We start from the raw sequence: 16,435 nt of genomic DNA, 5'->3' as shown, positions 1-16,435 counted from the left end.
TTTTGCCCTGTCTTCTCCCTTCAAAGCCAGAGGCATAGCATCTTCTCTCTCTCTGACACTGCTTCTCTCTGCTTCTGTCATTACATGGCCTTTTTCTCTCATAGTAAAATCTCCCTCTGCCTACCTCTTATAAGAACATGTGGAATTACATTTAGGGCCTACTCAGATAATCCGGGATAATCTTCCCACTTCAATATCCAGTTGTGATGATTGAGTTAATAATCACATCTGCGACGTACCTTTTGCCATATAAGCTAACATTCATAGGTTCCAGAGATTTGAGTGTGCCTATCTTTAGGGGCTATCATTCAGCCCACCACACCCAGCAATCTCCTTTGTAGAATTTAGGTACCAAGAAAGGTTCATCAATGAAGGAATTTCTGTATAAATTATGATTTAGCCAAACAAAAGAACATTATACATCTATTAAAAAGAACTAAGGTGGATTTGATATGTGTGTGTGTATTGACCTAGAAAAATCTCCATGATTGATATACTGAAAGAAGCAATTTGAAAACATATATATGGCATCATTTTATTTTCATTTAACAAAAAAAGTATATCTGGGCACAGATGCAAAGAGAGAGATGCTTGTTTAAATAAGGGAAGAAGTTGGAAAACATTTGTGCCAAACCATTAAAAGGAAAGATGGAGGGGGAGAGGAGTTTGTAAATTGGAGGGCTAAGAAGGGCCTGTAATTCACTTTATATAAGTTTTAGTGGTTGATTAGAGGTGTTATTTATTATTAGGTGTTATTTATTATTTTTAGTATTCAAATTAAAAACTTTTTTCCTTTAAGAAAGAAAGTCATTTTCCTTTCTTCACTTTCATTTCAATCTTCTACCCTTTCAACTGGCTCTTTCCTTATTAAGTTATAAAGATGCCCAGTTTACCATATCAAAAAACCTTTCCTAGAAGTCGCTTTTTCTTCTAGCTATCATGTACTAATTTCTTTCACATGTCTTCTTTTTTTCAAGATCCAAAAAAAAGGTCTACAGACTTTAGTAGATGGTCTGTTTCCCTAACTTCACCAGTTCACTAAACACTGCTTCCTGTGTAAATCCTCTTCTGAAACCACTGACCCCAACTATTTTTCTCCTAATTGCCAAATTAGACCTGTCTCCTTGACTCTGCAGTATTCAACAGCTTTGACGATCTCTCCTTATATATGAGTGTTTGCCTTGTTTTGGTGATGCTATGCTTCCTGTTTCTCCTCACAACTTTCTACTCTTTCCTTGTATTTTCCATACCTAATCCCATTTCATTCTCACCTGGACATAATCTTGTTAGTCAAGCCTTTGTCCTCTCTCTCTTCCTCAGTTCTTTATGGTCTCCCTTGGAGTCCTCATCAGTTGTCACGTCTATGCAAATAATTTCCGCTATTGTCTGCCCCACTTCTTTCTAAAGCCAAATGATACTTTTCCAGATGCGTGCTAAACACCTACCAACGCATCAAACCTTAAAAACAAATTCATCTTACCCCTAAAACTAGCCCTATTCCAGTTGTCCCTTTTTCTGTTAGTCTCTTAGAAACTGAAAATTAAAAGCACAGGGTGTTAGAGCAGAATTTAAAGCCAAACAGACCTAAATTCAGAGCCCAACTTTCCAACTTAAATCTTATATTATTTGAATTTGTACTAAATCTCTGTAGATTTTATTTTGTGTAAAATAGAAACAATACCTACTTTGAAAGGTGGTTATGCTTAGTTCCTGGGCCACTTTGCTTTTTTTGGCTTCCACCTTACCTGCCATCAAACCATCAGATACAAGTCCTATTCTTTCCCTCCTCAATTCCTAGACAATTTCAGTTAACTCTTTACATCTTCCTGCCTTCAGTGGCCCCCACCAAATCTAACACACCACTAGCCAATACTCCCTTCTTTGTTCATGTTACTTGGCTACCCAAAACCCCTCACTGACTTCCAATTCTCTACAGCAGCCTGTTTTCTTCAGCTCTACAAGATTCACGTGTGCAATGCATGACACCGAACAATGTCCCTCATTACACTAGATACATTCTCACCCGGGCAGCAAGGAAAGGGGAAAAACAGAGTCTCTTAGGGCGGAAGGTGTCATAGACTGAATGTTTGTGTCCCCCAAAATTCGTAGTTGAAATCCTAACTCCCAATATGATGGTATTTGGAGGTGGGGCCTTTGGGAAGTGATTAGGCCATGAGGGTGGAGCCCTCATGAATGAGATTAGTGCTCTTATGAAAGAGATCCCAGAAAACTCCCCTCACCACCTCCACCTGCACGTGTAAGGATATAGCCACAAAACTGCTGTCTATGAATCAGGAAGCAGGCTCCCACCAGATACCAAATATGCTAGTGCCTTATCTTGGACTTCCCAGCCTCCACAGTTCACAGAACTGTGAGAAATAAATTTCTGTTGTTCATAAGTCACCTAGTCTATACTATTCTGTTATAACAGGCCAAACAGATTGAGACAGGAGGGTAGGAGCATCAAGAGATTTCAATAGGCACCACTAAAGGGAATACACATTCACCTAGTATGATTGACAATCCTGGCTTCAAAAATAAGGCCTCTTTACCCTCTCACCCTAACCTTCTGCTCCCATTAGTTCTCCCATTATTCCCCTTTACAAACCTTTACCCTGTGAAGGATCTTCACATTGTATTCCTTGCTCACAGCACCCCCCTGCCTAGCATCTCTTTGCTTTCCACCCCAATTTACAAAGTCTTGTCCTTCCTACAAGTAGCAGCTCTCCTGCGCCATGAAACTTGCCCCAGCCCTGCCAGCCCTCAATCATCATCCCATTTTGGAACACATTATTTCTGCAGCTCATTTGCTGTAAGATACTTGCTTTGTAAGTTTTCTTTTCGGCCCCACTAGATGGATTTTCTTGAGGACAGGGACCATAGCTTTTTCTTTTCTATATTTCTATCTCTTTTCAATAAATATATGTTGTAAAAGTAAGTGAATGAACAAATTAATGACAAGCTCTAATTAAATAAACATTGAATAAAGGGTAATTACCTGACATAACTTATTTGATGCAATTTTGCATGTTTTCAGATTTTTAAAATCATAATTTTGCACATTAATTCTATCAGAAGTGCTTATTATTTATATTATAAAATGAAGACCTGTTTGTAGTTATAATTATCTTTTTTTTTGGTAAAATGAGATTTTCATACCTGGATTATCTTGAATGAGAAATACTTGTATGGCACAATTTTACTTTTTTATAAAATTTCTTGTTAAACAGCAATCTTTAGAAATAACGCATGTTCACCATATTCTTCTGTACATGAATATTGTTATCTTAATTACAATATTTGCTTTCCTACTTTCTTTTCTGAACATATTAAATAAAATATCACAAAGTGGAACACTTGGATTTGTGCTTCCCTGAATGCTGCCCTCCACTGACAAAAGATTTCATCAAAGTGCTATTTTTTTAGACATTGATTTTCAAACTTAGATGGGGAATCCTTTCTTTAAACAAGGTATTATGCAGATACTTAATACCTACAACAGAACTACTCTGGTTGGGGGGGAAAAAATGGAAGAATACAAGTCCCACTAACTCAGGGTTCTTGCCCCCTAAACTGTCGGCTGACTCTCACACCTCCAGATGACCCCTGAAATACCTAGGGCTGCAGAGAGGCCAACCTCAAAATTAGCTCTGGGCTATATATATTTCAACTTTCTTCTAGACTCAAAACAAATTTTTAAAAATTCATAAATATGTGAAATCTAAAAATTTATCTATTTTCAATGTATTTGATATATACATAGCCAAACTGCTTGTGTATCTATCACATATGCTGAATACCATCATCTTAGTTATAAGTGTCTGTTAATATGCAGTATTTGTACATAAATATAAATTCAACTTGTTTATCTTAACATCTCACTCTCAGTCTATTTTAAAAATAAAAACTAAGAATTTTTAGAAATTGAAATGAAGAAAAAAGATACCCACCTTTAGTAAGACTTTAGGAAAAGGATGGAGTTTGTCACCTTCGGAAAGAGAGCAAGGAGAGGGAACATCTTGTCACTCATGTGCTCATCATCTCAGTCTTTGGCAGTTGGTGTAACATGGGCTGTCAGTCACTTAGACTGTGATGTCACATAAAGCACACAGAGGAACCATGGCTTCATAGGGCCCAAGGACAAGTGATCCCCAAAAGAGGTTCATGGTGTTTAAGATGTGGAGATGGTGTCCAGAAAAATACAAGTCCATTAGTGGTTATTTGCCTCTATAAATAATAATGACCAAACCTACATCTTTATAGATTAAAACAGTATTACTTTTGGAAATTTATGAGTTTTTTCTGATCATTCCAGTAAACAACTGGCACAAAGGGGACAGCCAAATATCAAAGGAAACATGAGTTTGGCTGATTCCTCTGTTGTGTTTTAATCAATTAAATGCTTCCTATCACCTACTGGAAGTGAAATAGTAACATCAAAACTCACATAACTTTGGGACAGTCTCTTCAATAAATGGTGTTGGGAAAACTGGACAGCCACATGCAAAAGAATGAAAGTAGACCATTATCTCATGCCATACACAAAAATAAACTCAAAATGCATGAAGGCTTGAAGACAAATCCTGAAACCATAAAACTCCTGGAAGATAATATAGGTAGTACACTCTTTGACATCAAACTTAAAAGGATCTTTTCAAATACCATGTCTTCTCAGACAAGGGAAACAAAAGAAAAAATAGGCAAGTGGGAGTTCATCAGACTAAAGAGCTTCTGCAAGGCAAAGGAAACTAGGATCAACACCAAAAGACAACCCACCAATTGGGAGAAAATTTTTGCAAATCATATATCCGATAAGGGTTTAAGCTCCTTAATATATAAGGAACTCACACAACTGAACAACAAAAAAACAAACAGCCCAATCAAAAAATGGGCAGAGGATTTGAACAGACATTTTTCCAAAAAAGATGTACAGGTAGCCAATAAACACATGAAAAGATGTTCAACATCACTAATCATCAGGGAAATGCAAATCAAAACTACACTAAGATAACTAAGATAGCACCTTATGCCTGTTGAAATGGCTATAATCACTAAGACTAAAAATTACAAAGGTTGGAGAGGGTGTGGGGAGAAGGGAACACTCATACACTGTAGTGGGAACACAAACTGGTGCAGCCACTATGGAAAACAGTATGGAGATTCCTCAAAAAACTAGAAATAGAACTACCATATGACCCAGCTATCCCACTACTGGGTGTCTACCCAAACAGCTTGAAATCAACAATCCAAAGTAACATATGCACCCCTATGTTCATCACAGCACTATTCACAATAGCCAAGACATGGAAACTATCGAAGTGCCCATCGACTGATGATTGGATAAAGAAGATGTGGTATGTATATACAAAGGCATACTACCCAGGCATGAAAAAAGACAAAATCATCCACTTTGCAACAACATGGATGGACCTGGAGGGAATTATGCTGAGCGAAATAAGCCAGACTGAGAAAGACAAACACCAGATGATTTCACTCATATGTGGAATATAAACAAGCACATGGACAAAGAAAACAGTTCAATGGTTACCAGGGGAAGGGGAGTGGGAGGTGGGCACAGGGGATGGAGGGGAGCACCTATGTGGTGACAGACAAGAAATAATGTACAACTGAAATTTCACAATGATGTAAACTATTATGAACTCAAATTTTTAAAAAACTTACATAACTTTGGGAGGGAGGGATGAATGGGCAGCGCACAGAAGAATTTTATGGCAGTGAAACTATTCTGTATGATACTATAATGGTAGATACATGTCATTATAAATTTGTTCAAACCCATAGAATGTACAACACCAAGAGTGAACCCTAATGTAAACTATGGATTTAGAGTAATAATGATGTGTCAATGTAGTTTCACCAATTGTAACAAATGTATCACTCTGATGGGAGGTGTTGATAATGAGGGGGTCTAAGCATGTGGGGAGGCGAAGGGTACATGGGAAATCTCTGTACCTACTGCTCAATTTTGCTGTGAAAAACTACTCTAAAAAAACATAACTTTCAGGTTGAATTTTATTTCCTGCTTTTACATTTGAACGATCAGATGGGTTTAATCAGATATTTGAAAGCCCCTTGGGAGTTTATAGCAGGCAAAATGGACGTTGGAAAAAATATAGGATTGACTTTAGAAAGAGCTTTGTATGGGATTTGCCCTGAAATAATTTGCTGGAGTAGGGGAGGGCAGGAGCAGGGGAGGAGGAGGATGGCCGAGGGTGTCCTTTAAACAAGAAAAGCCGTGAGCTGATAACTGTTGATGGTTAATCGATAATGCTATTCTCTATAATTTTGTGTATGTTTGACATTTTCCCCTCATTAAATTCTTTTTTAATCAATAAGCCTAAATTCTAGGGTGTTCAAAGGTCATATATTCTGTCCCAGCTCGTGTGAAAAAATGAGAGTGAAAAATCAATGAAAAAAATAAATCTTTTCTTACTTGATAATGTCTTCATTTAGTGAAGTAGCATTTTGTTGAGGACGGGTGCAAATCTTGACTTTAAATACTTAATAGTTGTGTGACATTAACATCTCTAGGACTTAGTTTTTTAATCTGAATAGTGGGAATAATGGTAGCTACCTCATATGTAATACATTGACTTATTCACCTGGTGATAGAAATACATTATATGTAATATGTATTCACTAACTGAAATTTATCCTAACACTCTTATCTGTGATTCAGCATATTACATAGCTTTTAATAAACTAATTTGGCTTCTTCCCCCGTTAATCCACCCAACAGCTCTTGCCAAGGTCACCAAAGACCTCCATGAGGCTAAATCCAAGACATTTTCAGTCTTTGGAACTCTCAATAGCATTAGTTCACACTAAATACTCCAAAATTCTTCTGAGTGTCTTTGACTCCCTTGGTTTCCCTCCTACTTCCCTGACCATATGTCTAAGTCTCTTTTCTTGACTTATCCTCCCCTGTCCAGCCTTGAAATGCTGTTCCCGAGCCTCCATCTTATGGTCTGGTCTTACTCTAAACTCTTTCTGTATATAACCTCATCCACATCCTTTGCCCTAATGACTCTCAATTCATACCAACAATCCAGATCGTTCTCTGAGGTCCAAATTTACATATTCAACTGTCTACACAACATTTCCACTTGAATATCTCAAAGGCACCTCAAAATCACGTAGAAAAAGCCAAACTTATGGTCCTTTCTATAAAACATGAATATTTATTTCTGAGAATGGCACCATCAGCCATCTAGTTGTTAAAGCCTGAAACCTTGAAATGGCTTTGAAAACCTCTTTCCAACATCAGTCCAATGCCAGGTACTGCGAATTCTACCTCCTAAATACCTTTCAAATACATCTACTTTTTTTCATTTTTACTGCTTTAACCACATCCCAGCTTTACCATCTGGTAATTGGATTTAGCTTCCTGGTTAGTCTTACCCTCCTTCCCTAATCCACTCTCCACAGTGCAGCTAGAGTGAGCTTTTAAAAATAATATTCTGAGCAAGTTGCTCTCCTGCTTAAAAGCTTTCAATTTCTTCCACTGCTCTAAAACACGAAAACCCTAAGGCTGCCTACAAGCCTTTGCTTCATCCGGCCTAACAGCTCAGTCTCACCTGATGCCATCTCATCTCCTTTTGTTCCCTGCTGCAGCCACTCAGCCTTCTCTCCATTACTCCCATGCGTCATGCTCCTTTACACCCCCGGGTCTTTACATGTGTTCTTTGAGTTCTGGAAGGTCTCCAACAACCCACTCCCCCTCAGTTAACTCCTACTTATCTTTTAGAAGTGATCTCAAATGTCACTCAGAAGTCAGGAAAGTTTTCCCTTATAACTAGACAAGGTCATAATTTGAATTACAGACTTCTGTAATTTTTAAAATAATATCTATCCCCCCAACTACATTGTAAGCTCCATGAAGTCAGGTACTTTGTGTTTTTTTGGTTAATATTTTTCTAAATTAAACTTTTTTATTTTGAGCTATTTGTAGATTCACAAGTTGTAAAACATAATGCAGAGAGATCCTATATATCCTTTATGCAGTTTCCCCCAATGGTAACTTTTTTCCAAACTATAATACAATGTCACAACCAGAATATTGAACACTGATACAGAATATTTCAATTTGATCAAGCTACAAGATATTTCCATTTTATAACCATACCCACTTCCCTCTCCTGCCACCACCTTCTTAACCCCTGGCAACCATTAATCTGGTCTGTTTCCAGAATTTTGTCATTTCAAGAATGTTGTACTGGGGCCAGCCCCTTGGCCCAGTGGTTAAGTTTGTGCACTCTGCTTCGGTGGCCTGGGGTTCACTGGTTTGGATCCTGGCCGTGGACCTAGCACCGCTCATCAAACCATGCAGTGGCAGCCTCCCACATAGAAGATCTAGAATGACTTACGACTAGGATATACAACTATGTACTGCGGCTTTGGGCAGGAAAAAAAAGAGAAAGATTGGCAACAGATGTTAGCCCAGGGCCAATCTTCCTCACCAAAAAAACAAAAAACAAAAAACACTGGAAGCCAAACTCTGGAGCCAAAAAACAAACAAAAAAAATGTTGTATTAATGAAATAATACAGTATGTAACATTTGGGGATTGGCTTTTTCACTCAGCATAATTCTCTGGAGATCCATCCAGGTTGTTGCAGGTATCAGTAGTTTGTTCCTTTTTGTTGATGAGTAGTATTCCACAGTATGAATGCACAACAGTTTGGTTAAGCATTCACTCACTGAAGAACATCTGAGTTGTTTCCAGTTTGGACGATTGCAAATAAAGCTGCTCCAAACATTCATGTACAGGTTTTTGTATTGTTATACATTGTTATTTTTCTGCAGAAAATGCCCAGGATTGCAGTTACTAGGTCAAATGGTAGTTGCATGTTTAGTTTTTTAAGAAACTGCCAAACTGTTTTCCAGAGTGGCTGTACCATTTTACAATCCTTCCAGCAACATATATGTGATCTGGTTTGTCCACATCCTTGACAACATTTGGTTTTGTCACTATTTTTTATTTTAACCATTCTGATAGGTATGTAGTGATATTTCTTTGTGGTTTTAACTTGCACTTCCCAGGTGGCTAATGATGTTGAACATCTTATCATGTGCTTCTTTGCCATATGTATATCCTCTTCAGTAAAATGTCTCTCTATGTCTTTTGTACACTTTCTAATTAGACGGATTTCTTATTGTTGCATTTTGAGATTTCTTTATATATTCCTTGCACTACTCTTTTGTTGGATATGTGGTTTGCAGATATTTTCTTGCACTTGGTAGCTTATCATTTCATCCTCTTAGTGAAGTCTTTCACAGAGAAAAATTTTTATTTTGATTAAGTCTAATTTATAAATTTTTACTTTTATGGATCATGAGTGTGGTGTCAAGTCTAAGGACTTTTTGCCTAGCCCTAGATCCCAAAGATTTTCTCCTGTTTTTTCTAGAATTTTTGTATAGAATTTTACAGTCTTACATTTAAGTTTGTGTTCTATTTTGAGTGAATTTTTCAACAAAATTTAAGAAATTTTGTTGAAGGTATCAGGCTGCATCCAGGTTCATTTTTTTGCCTATTGAAGTCCAGATGTCCAACTGCTCCAGCGTCATTTGTTGAAAAGACATCTTTCCTCCATTGAATTACTTTTGCACCTTTGTCCAAAATCAGTTGAGTGAAGCGTGTTTGTGTAGGTCTATTTTTGGGTTTTCTGTTCTGTTCCACTAATCTATGTGTCTATCTCTGTGCCAATACACACAATCTCGATTACTGTAGCAGTATGGTAAGTCATATAGCTATATAGTAAGTAAATTTTATTCTCCTTTTTCAAAATTATTGTAGTTATTCTTGTTCCCTGCCCTTCCATATACATTTTAGAATAATCTTATCTATATCTATAAAAATTCCTGCCGAGATTTTGATAGGAATTGCATTAAGCCTATACATCAGTCTGGGGAGAATTGACATCTTTACTATGGTAAGTTTTCCAATCCAAAAACACAGTATATTGCCCCATTTATTTAGATCTTCTTTGATTTCTTTCATCAGCATTTTGTAGTTTGGGGCATATAAGTTCTATACATGTTTTGTAAGATGTAAGTCTATCTCCCTCTCTCTCTCTTTTCAGTGATTGTAAATGGTATTGTATTTTTAATTTTGGTAACCAAGTGTTCATCACTAGTATGTAGAAATGCAAATTACTTTAGTATATTTATCTGGTATCCTGCAACTTTGCTAAACTCACTTATTAGTTCTGGTATTTTTGTAGATTACTTGGGATTTTCTATGTAGATAATTGTGCTGTCTACATAGAAAGGAACACTTTTATTTCTTCCTCTTTGAAATGTATACCCTTTATTTCCTTTTCTTGATTTATTGCACTGGCTGGAAATTGCAGCAATATTTTGAAGAAGAGTGGCAAGAATGCACATCCTTGCCTTGTTCCTGATCTTAAGAGGAAAGTATTCAGTCTTTCACCATTAACTATAATGTTATCTGTAGGTTTTTTGTGGATTCTCTTTATCAAGTTGAGATGGTTCCCCCTTCTTCTCATTTTTCTGGGAGGGTGTTGAATGGGTATTGAAGTTTGTCAAATACTTTTTCTGCATTGATTAACATTATTATGTGATGTATCTTCTTTTGCCTTATAATATGGTGGATTATACTGACAGATTTTCAAATGTTGAGCCAGGTTTGCATCCCTGAAATAAACCCCACTCAGTCATGCTATATAATTCTCTTTATATATAGCAAAATTCTACTTGCTAATATTTTGTCAAGGATTTTTGCAATTATATTTCAGGAGTGATATTGGCTGTAGTTTTGTTTTTTTATATTGTCTTGGTCTGGTTTGGGTATCAGACTAATACTAGCTTCATAAAATGAATTGGGAAGTATTCCCTCCTCTTCAATTTCTGGAAGAGATTTTGTAGAATTGGTGTTAATGCCTCCTAAACATTTGGTAGAACTCTCCAATGAACTTCTAGGAAAATCTGACCATGGTTGTTTCCTTTTTTTAGCAGCTTTTAAATTACTAATTCAATTTACTTAATAGTTATATGCTAGAGGAGGTCATCAAGAGGGCGTGACCACTGGTTGACCCATAAGCTGGACCCGGGCAATCAGAGGCTGCTCATCTCCTCCTCCATCCTTGGAATGTGCATTCCACTTGCCTTTCCCAAACTAGAAGTGGCCTAAAGGACACAGCCTTGAGACAGTAATGTGCTGTTGAGACCATCTGGATGTGCATGTGACTGAACACAGGTAAGGCCCTATATAAACTTTTAAGATTCTGACTGATGGATGTGGAAGTCTACTCATCCTGTACCTACCCAAGACAAGCCTCATATGTAAGTTCCCTTGCTTATTAAACCTGCCACATACCAATCTGGAATGGCCTGCCTCTTTCTTAGTCTCTCCCTGCCCTCTGTGTACAGCGGCCAGTTTCCAAACTAACATTGTAGAGCTATTCAGGTTTTCTAATCATATTGGATGGGTTGTGGTAGGTTGTGTTTTTCAAGGGAGTGGTCCATTTTATCTCAGTTGTAAGTATATATATAAGTAGAGTTGCTCTATGCTAGGCAGTTGAACGCTTTTGTCAATAACTTGAATAAAGATATCTATGGCATTCTTACAAAGTTCACAGATTTTATGAAACCAAGAATAATAATAAATATGGAGGTGACAGAATGAGGATCCAAAATGATTTTCAATGTTTAGTGTGCTGGATCTTTTCTCTTGGCTCCTATAGATCTACCTTCCACCTTTTTCTGTCCTGCCTTGCACTCCAGGAGATCTATATCTAAAGACTGCATCATCCTGGGCTCCACTGACTTCCTGCTTCCAGCTGAGTTTGGCCTATTAAAGTCACAGGGAAGAGATTGGAGGACAGGAGGGAAGAGAAGTTCAGGGGCTTCCCTCCCTGTCATGCCACAGTTTGGCAATGGCTGTGTGCCTTTACCTAAGGCCAATGCACCTATTCAGCAGTTCCTGTCTATGGCTACAGCTCTCTCAATGTTCTGGTACCTTCTCTCCTCGCCCCCACACGTTCCATCCAAGTGGTTGCAATGGCTGTCCACTATTGCTAGATCAAGGCGCTTCTCCATCTCTTGAATGTTCCCTTACTCTGTCCACACCTTTGTAATTAGATTCTTTATTAAATTATCTTTACTTTTTGAGTATGACATCTTTTCACCTATATTTAAATTCTATTTAGATTGGCCCCCCCCAAAAAGCATAATATGGAGATGTGAAAAAAAAAGCAGGAGTTATAGTTAATTACAAATGCAATATGAAAATATAAGCAATGTGACAAGGCTCCTGGGAAAGCATAAAACTTTCAGTTGCTCTAGTGCCACTATCAGTGGCCAGAACAAGAGAAGTCATACTCACATATACATAGATCTACTCTATACTCCATTCTGTGCCATTGATCTGTCTCTTCTTGCATAAACATCACACTATTTGAATGACGCTAAATGCCATTAGGGGCATTTGGGGAGTTTGTCTTTTCAATGGCGGGGAGAATGCTCCTTATTCCTCAGTAGCTATCTGCCCCACTAGCCAAAGCACCCACATCCCTGTTTTATTAAAGGCCTTCACTGCTAGTTCCTCAGCACAAGGAAGTGGGGAGGAGCTGGCCAAATGCACATCTCACCCCCTCGTGCTCCCCATTCCCAGCCCTCACCAAAATACTCCTTCCCCGGACAGTATCCATGCATAGTCTCTGAGCTTAGAGCAATTCTGCAATGACTCCACCAACACTGTAGTCCTAAGTGACGTGATTTGAGCTGTGGTTGCTTTTATCCCTAGTCCCATGTTATCTTTCAGAAATTGCTCAAAATTTCTACTCCACTGGTGACATTGTTTCTTATGTTCCTGTGCTCTTGAAGATTTATATATGTACTTATCTGTCTCTTCAGTCATTTCTAAGGGTGTAAGTTTATCAGGTGAGGCTGCCAGCTTGATCCCACTCCGGTAACTATTATACTTTTACTACTATGATAATAGTAACTAATACTTGTTGAGAACTAGGTGCTAAATGATGAGCTTTCATTATCTCTTTTAATCTTTAAAACAACTCTGTGAAGGGCCTGGAGAAGTTAACTTGCCCAAGTAAGCAGTGGAGTAGAAATTTAAACTAAGACAATCTGACGTCAGAGCTCAGGCCCTTATTTCAGAGAAGAACACATTTGCTTCTATAAAATGTGTATTTAAACAAATCTCTAGTGGTGAGGCATTATCTGTTGTCATTTACCCCTCAGAGTTCATGAAGTTGCATTAGCAGTAATTACAACTATTATGAAGTAAATTCACAAAGTTAGCAGAACTGAACTGTGGAAAGAGGGGAGTGCAGGCTTAGTGCAAGAATAGAACACATTTCCTCTCCTACTGGAATGACATACAGGTGGGAAGAGTGGGTAAGAAACAGAAGAGCAAACCAAATTGCACTATTTGTGTGCTTTTTTTTTTTTTTAACTTTGAAGGATTCACCACTCTGTAGATAACAAGCATTAACAACATCAGATCATCGTGTATATATTCTTACATTGAGCAGTATTTATATTGATAGAACTAGACTCTCAAAAAAATTCCTACATTAATTGCCATTTGAGCTTTTATATTATCACAATCTGCATGATTGTAAAATAGCTTGAACTACTGTTAGAAATATTCCACAAGGACAATTATTAAAATAATTGACTGTAAATTATAGGCTGCATCAGTCTGGGTCCAATCAGAAGAGATAAATCACACAATAATTTGAACAGGGAAAGTTTAATACAAAGATTTATTAACTGTAACAGGAGTAGAGTAATAAGGGATTGGTTAGAAAGAAAGAAGTAAATAAAACTCTGAACAATAAAGGAACAGCAGATGTAAAGAACAGCCGCCATCCCTGGGGATGAGAGTTCAAGGAAGAGGAACCCTGGAGTTGAAATCTGGATCTTATTGCAGAGTGAAACTATGGCTGACTGAATGGCAGAGATATCACTGTTGTGTTGACTGGTAGAACTTGCTGGAAATCCACCCTCTAGGATGCTAAGTAAAGCTGTTGACCAAGGTTTCTCATCATAGATACTCTGCTATAAAACCGCCCAGAGCATTATCTGGGAAAGCCGCTGGCCTCAGGATGCAACAGGTGCCAAGTGCTGGAGAAGCCACCAGAACTACAGGACCAGCGGTAGAGAAGCTGTGAGCACTGTAGGATCCTGGCTCCCAGGAAGCTGTCTGTACTGCAGGAGCCTGCCTAGAGAGCACACCAGAACCAGGTAGAAATGTGCCTTAATCCTGAAAGCTCTCTCCAACACAGTGACTTCTACTGACAAAGTTCAACATCATGCCAGTTGTCAAAGGAAAAATATTTCAATGGCTCATCTTGCTTTTTGCAGGGGCAAGGAAGAGTGGGTTTGGAGCTCAGAGACAATAAATTGATAATTGGCCACATGAGCCCCGGTTCTTTCATATCTTCAGTGAATCCAAAATACCATATATTGAATACTCTTGCTGGTTATTTGATCAACTTTTTAATTTCTAAATAATTTTGGTAGAAGACTTTACCTTAGGAAAAGGACACTCATATTTGCTGCTGCTTAGGGTCCTATGTGGATCCTGTTTCATACCTGTCATTTCAAGCTGTCACCTTCATGAACTATCAGACATGGCTACAGATGTACATTTTGGGTCATTCCAGAGTTTGAACTGTAATCTACAGTGGGTACTATTAGGCTGCCACAACAGCATGCATCAATTTTTTTTCCTTCCTTCCTCCCTCCTTTCCTCCTAACAAGCAATTTTTGAAAGCCTGCAATGGAATATACATTGGTATAGATAAACAGCATGGTAAAAATCTCTGCCCTCATGGGGAGCCCAAATTTTGATGGAAAAAGTAATAAATAAGTACAATATGTAGAATGTTGGTAATAATTAGGGCTATGCAGTAAATAAAACAGGAAAGGGAGATATAAGTTTTAGGGATGGGGGCAAATTTAAATAAGGTGGTCAGAGAAGGCTTTACTAAGAAGATAACATTGGAGCAAAGATCTGCTGTTTCTGGGGGAAAAGTGTTGCAGGTAGAGGGAACGGCAGGTAATGAAATGGGGTCTTGATTATGCATTTTCAAGGAATAGGAAAGAAGCCAGTGTGGTTAAAGCAGAGAGTGAGGGAGAAAACAGTCAGCACTGAGGTCAGAACAAGTCCCGATGTGTGAAGGCGGGAGGTGGGAGCCGGACTTTGTCCAAACAGTCTCAGTGTTGTCATGGTTGGAACAGTCAGTGGTTTAAGCCCAGAGTAATCCGGCATCTTCTCTTGACTTCAAGTAGTAGGATGTTCTATTGAATTTTCACTGCCAATTCACCCCCAGTAATGCCAATTATAAGACCTTACTTTAGCTTTTCATTTCCTGAATTAGCTAGAACAACAAATCTCCATAGACCTTAAACTAATTTATATTCCAAAAGGTATAATTTTGTGTCCTTCTAACAGATTTTTTTTAAAGCTTCAGCGCATGGTTGTCTATCTTAGTTGTTAGTTTAGTTCTCTATGTGAGCTGCCACCACAGTACAACAACTGACAGACAGGTGGTGTGGTTCCTTGACCGGGAAATGAACTCGGGCTGCAGCAGTGAGAGCTCCGAATCTTAACCACTAGACCACCAGGGCTGGCTCCCAACAGATTTTTTTAACCCAGAATTTGACAGCAAATAAGTGTTAAGTCTTTTAAAACAAGTAACCTCAAAGAAATAAAGATATTAACAGGGGGAAATAGTAAATTTATTATTTTTATTACAGTTTATCAATATCTAGAAATAATAAAGAGTACATTATAAATATAGATATAAAATAAGTAAGTCAAAACTTCACTTGAAATAGAAAAGTTTAACTATGTTATGTTTAAAAGTATAATAATGGAAACAAACCATAAATTTGTTAACTGTAAATGCTACTATATGTATTACAAGAATATAAAACATTCAAATCTTCTGGTTTAAATTCTTAAATAACTACAGAGTGACTAAATATGCTCAGGATCCTTGGGCAGAAAAATCAACTATTTAGATTCGCCTGGCAAAACCAAATAATTCATTGTGCTACATTTGTTACTTTAAAATGTATTATAGTTTTGCTTATGAAGGTATTCATTCATTGAGTTAATTCACTAGATAACATTATAAAACAATACTCTGATTTATACTTGCTACATTCAAGACTATTTGGAAAAACTACTTTGAGGGGTACTTTCTATACATATTTGAACCATGTGAGTTTCTAATAATGACACTGACAAGTTCAAGAGGTTTCCCCATCACCAGTGAAATTACCAATCAGAATCAAAGTAGGTTCCCCAAGTCACATGTAAAAAACAAAAATTCCAAGTGCTATAGTCATACATTTCAATCAAGTTTCGGTAGAGAAGAAGGGATGCAAACGTAAAACTGCAATAACAATTTTAAATCCTATAC

This window comes from Equus quagga, chromosome 4, assembly GCF_021613505.1.
Source record: "Equus quagga isolate Etosha38 chromosome 4, UCLA_HA_Equagga_1.0, whole genome shotgun sequence".
Taxonomy (NCBI): Eukaryota; Metazoa; Chordata; class Mammalia; order Perissodactyla; family Equidae; genus Equus; species Equus quagga.
The sequence above is the reverse complement of the archived record's forward strand: the minus strand, read 5'-3'. Positions refer to the sequence as shown.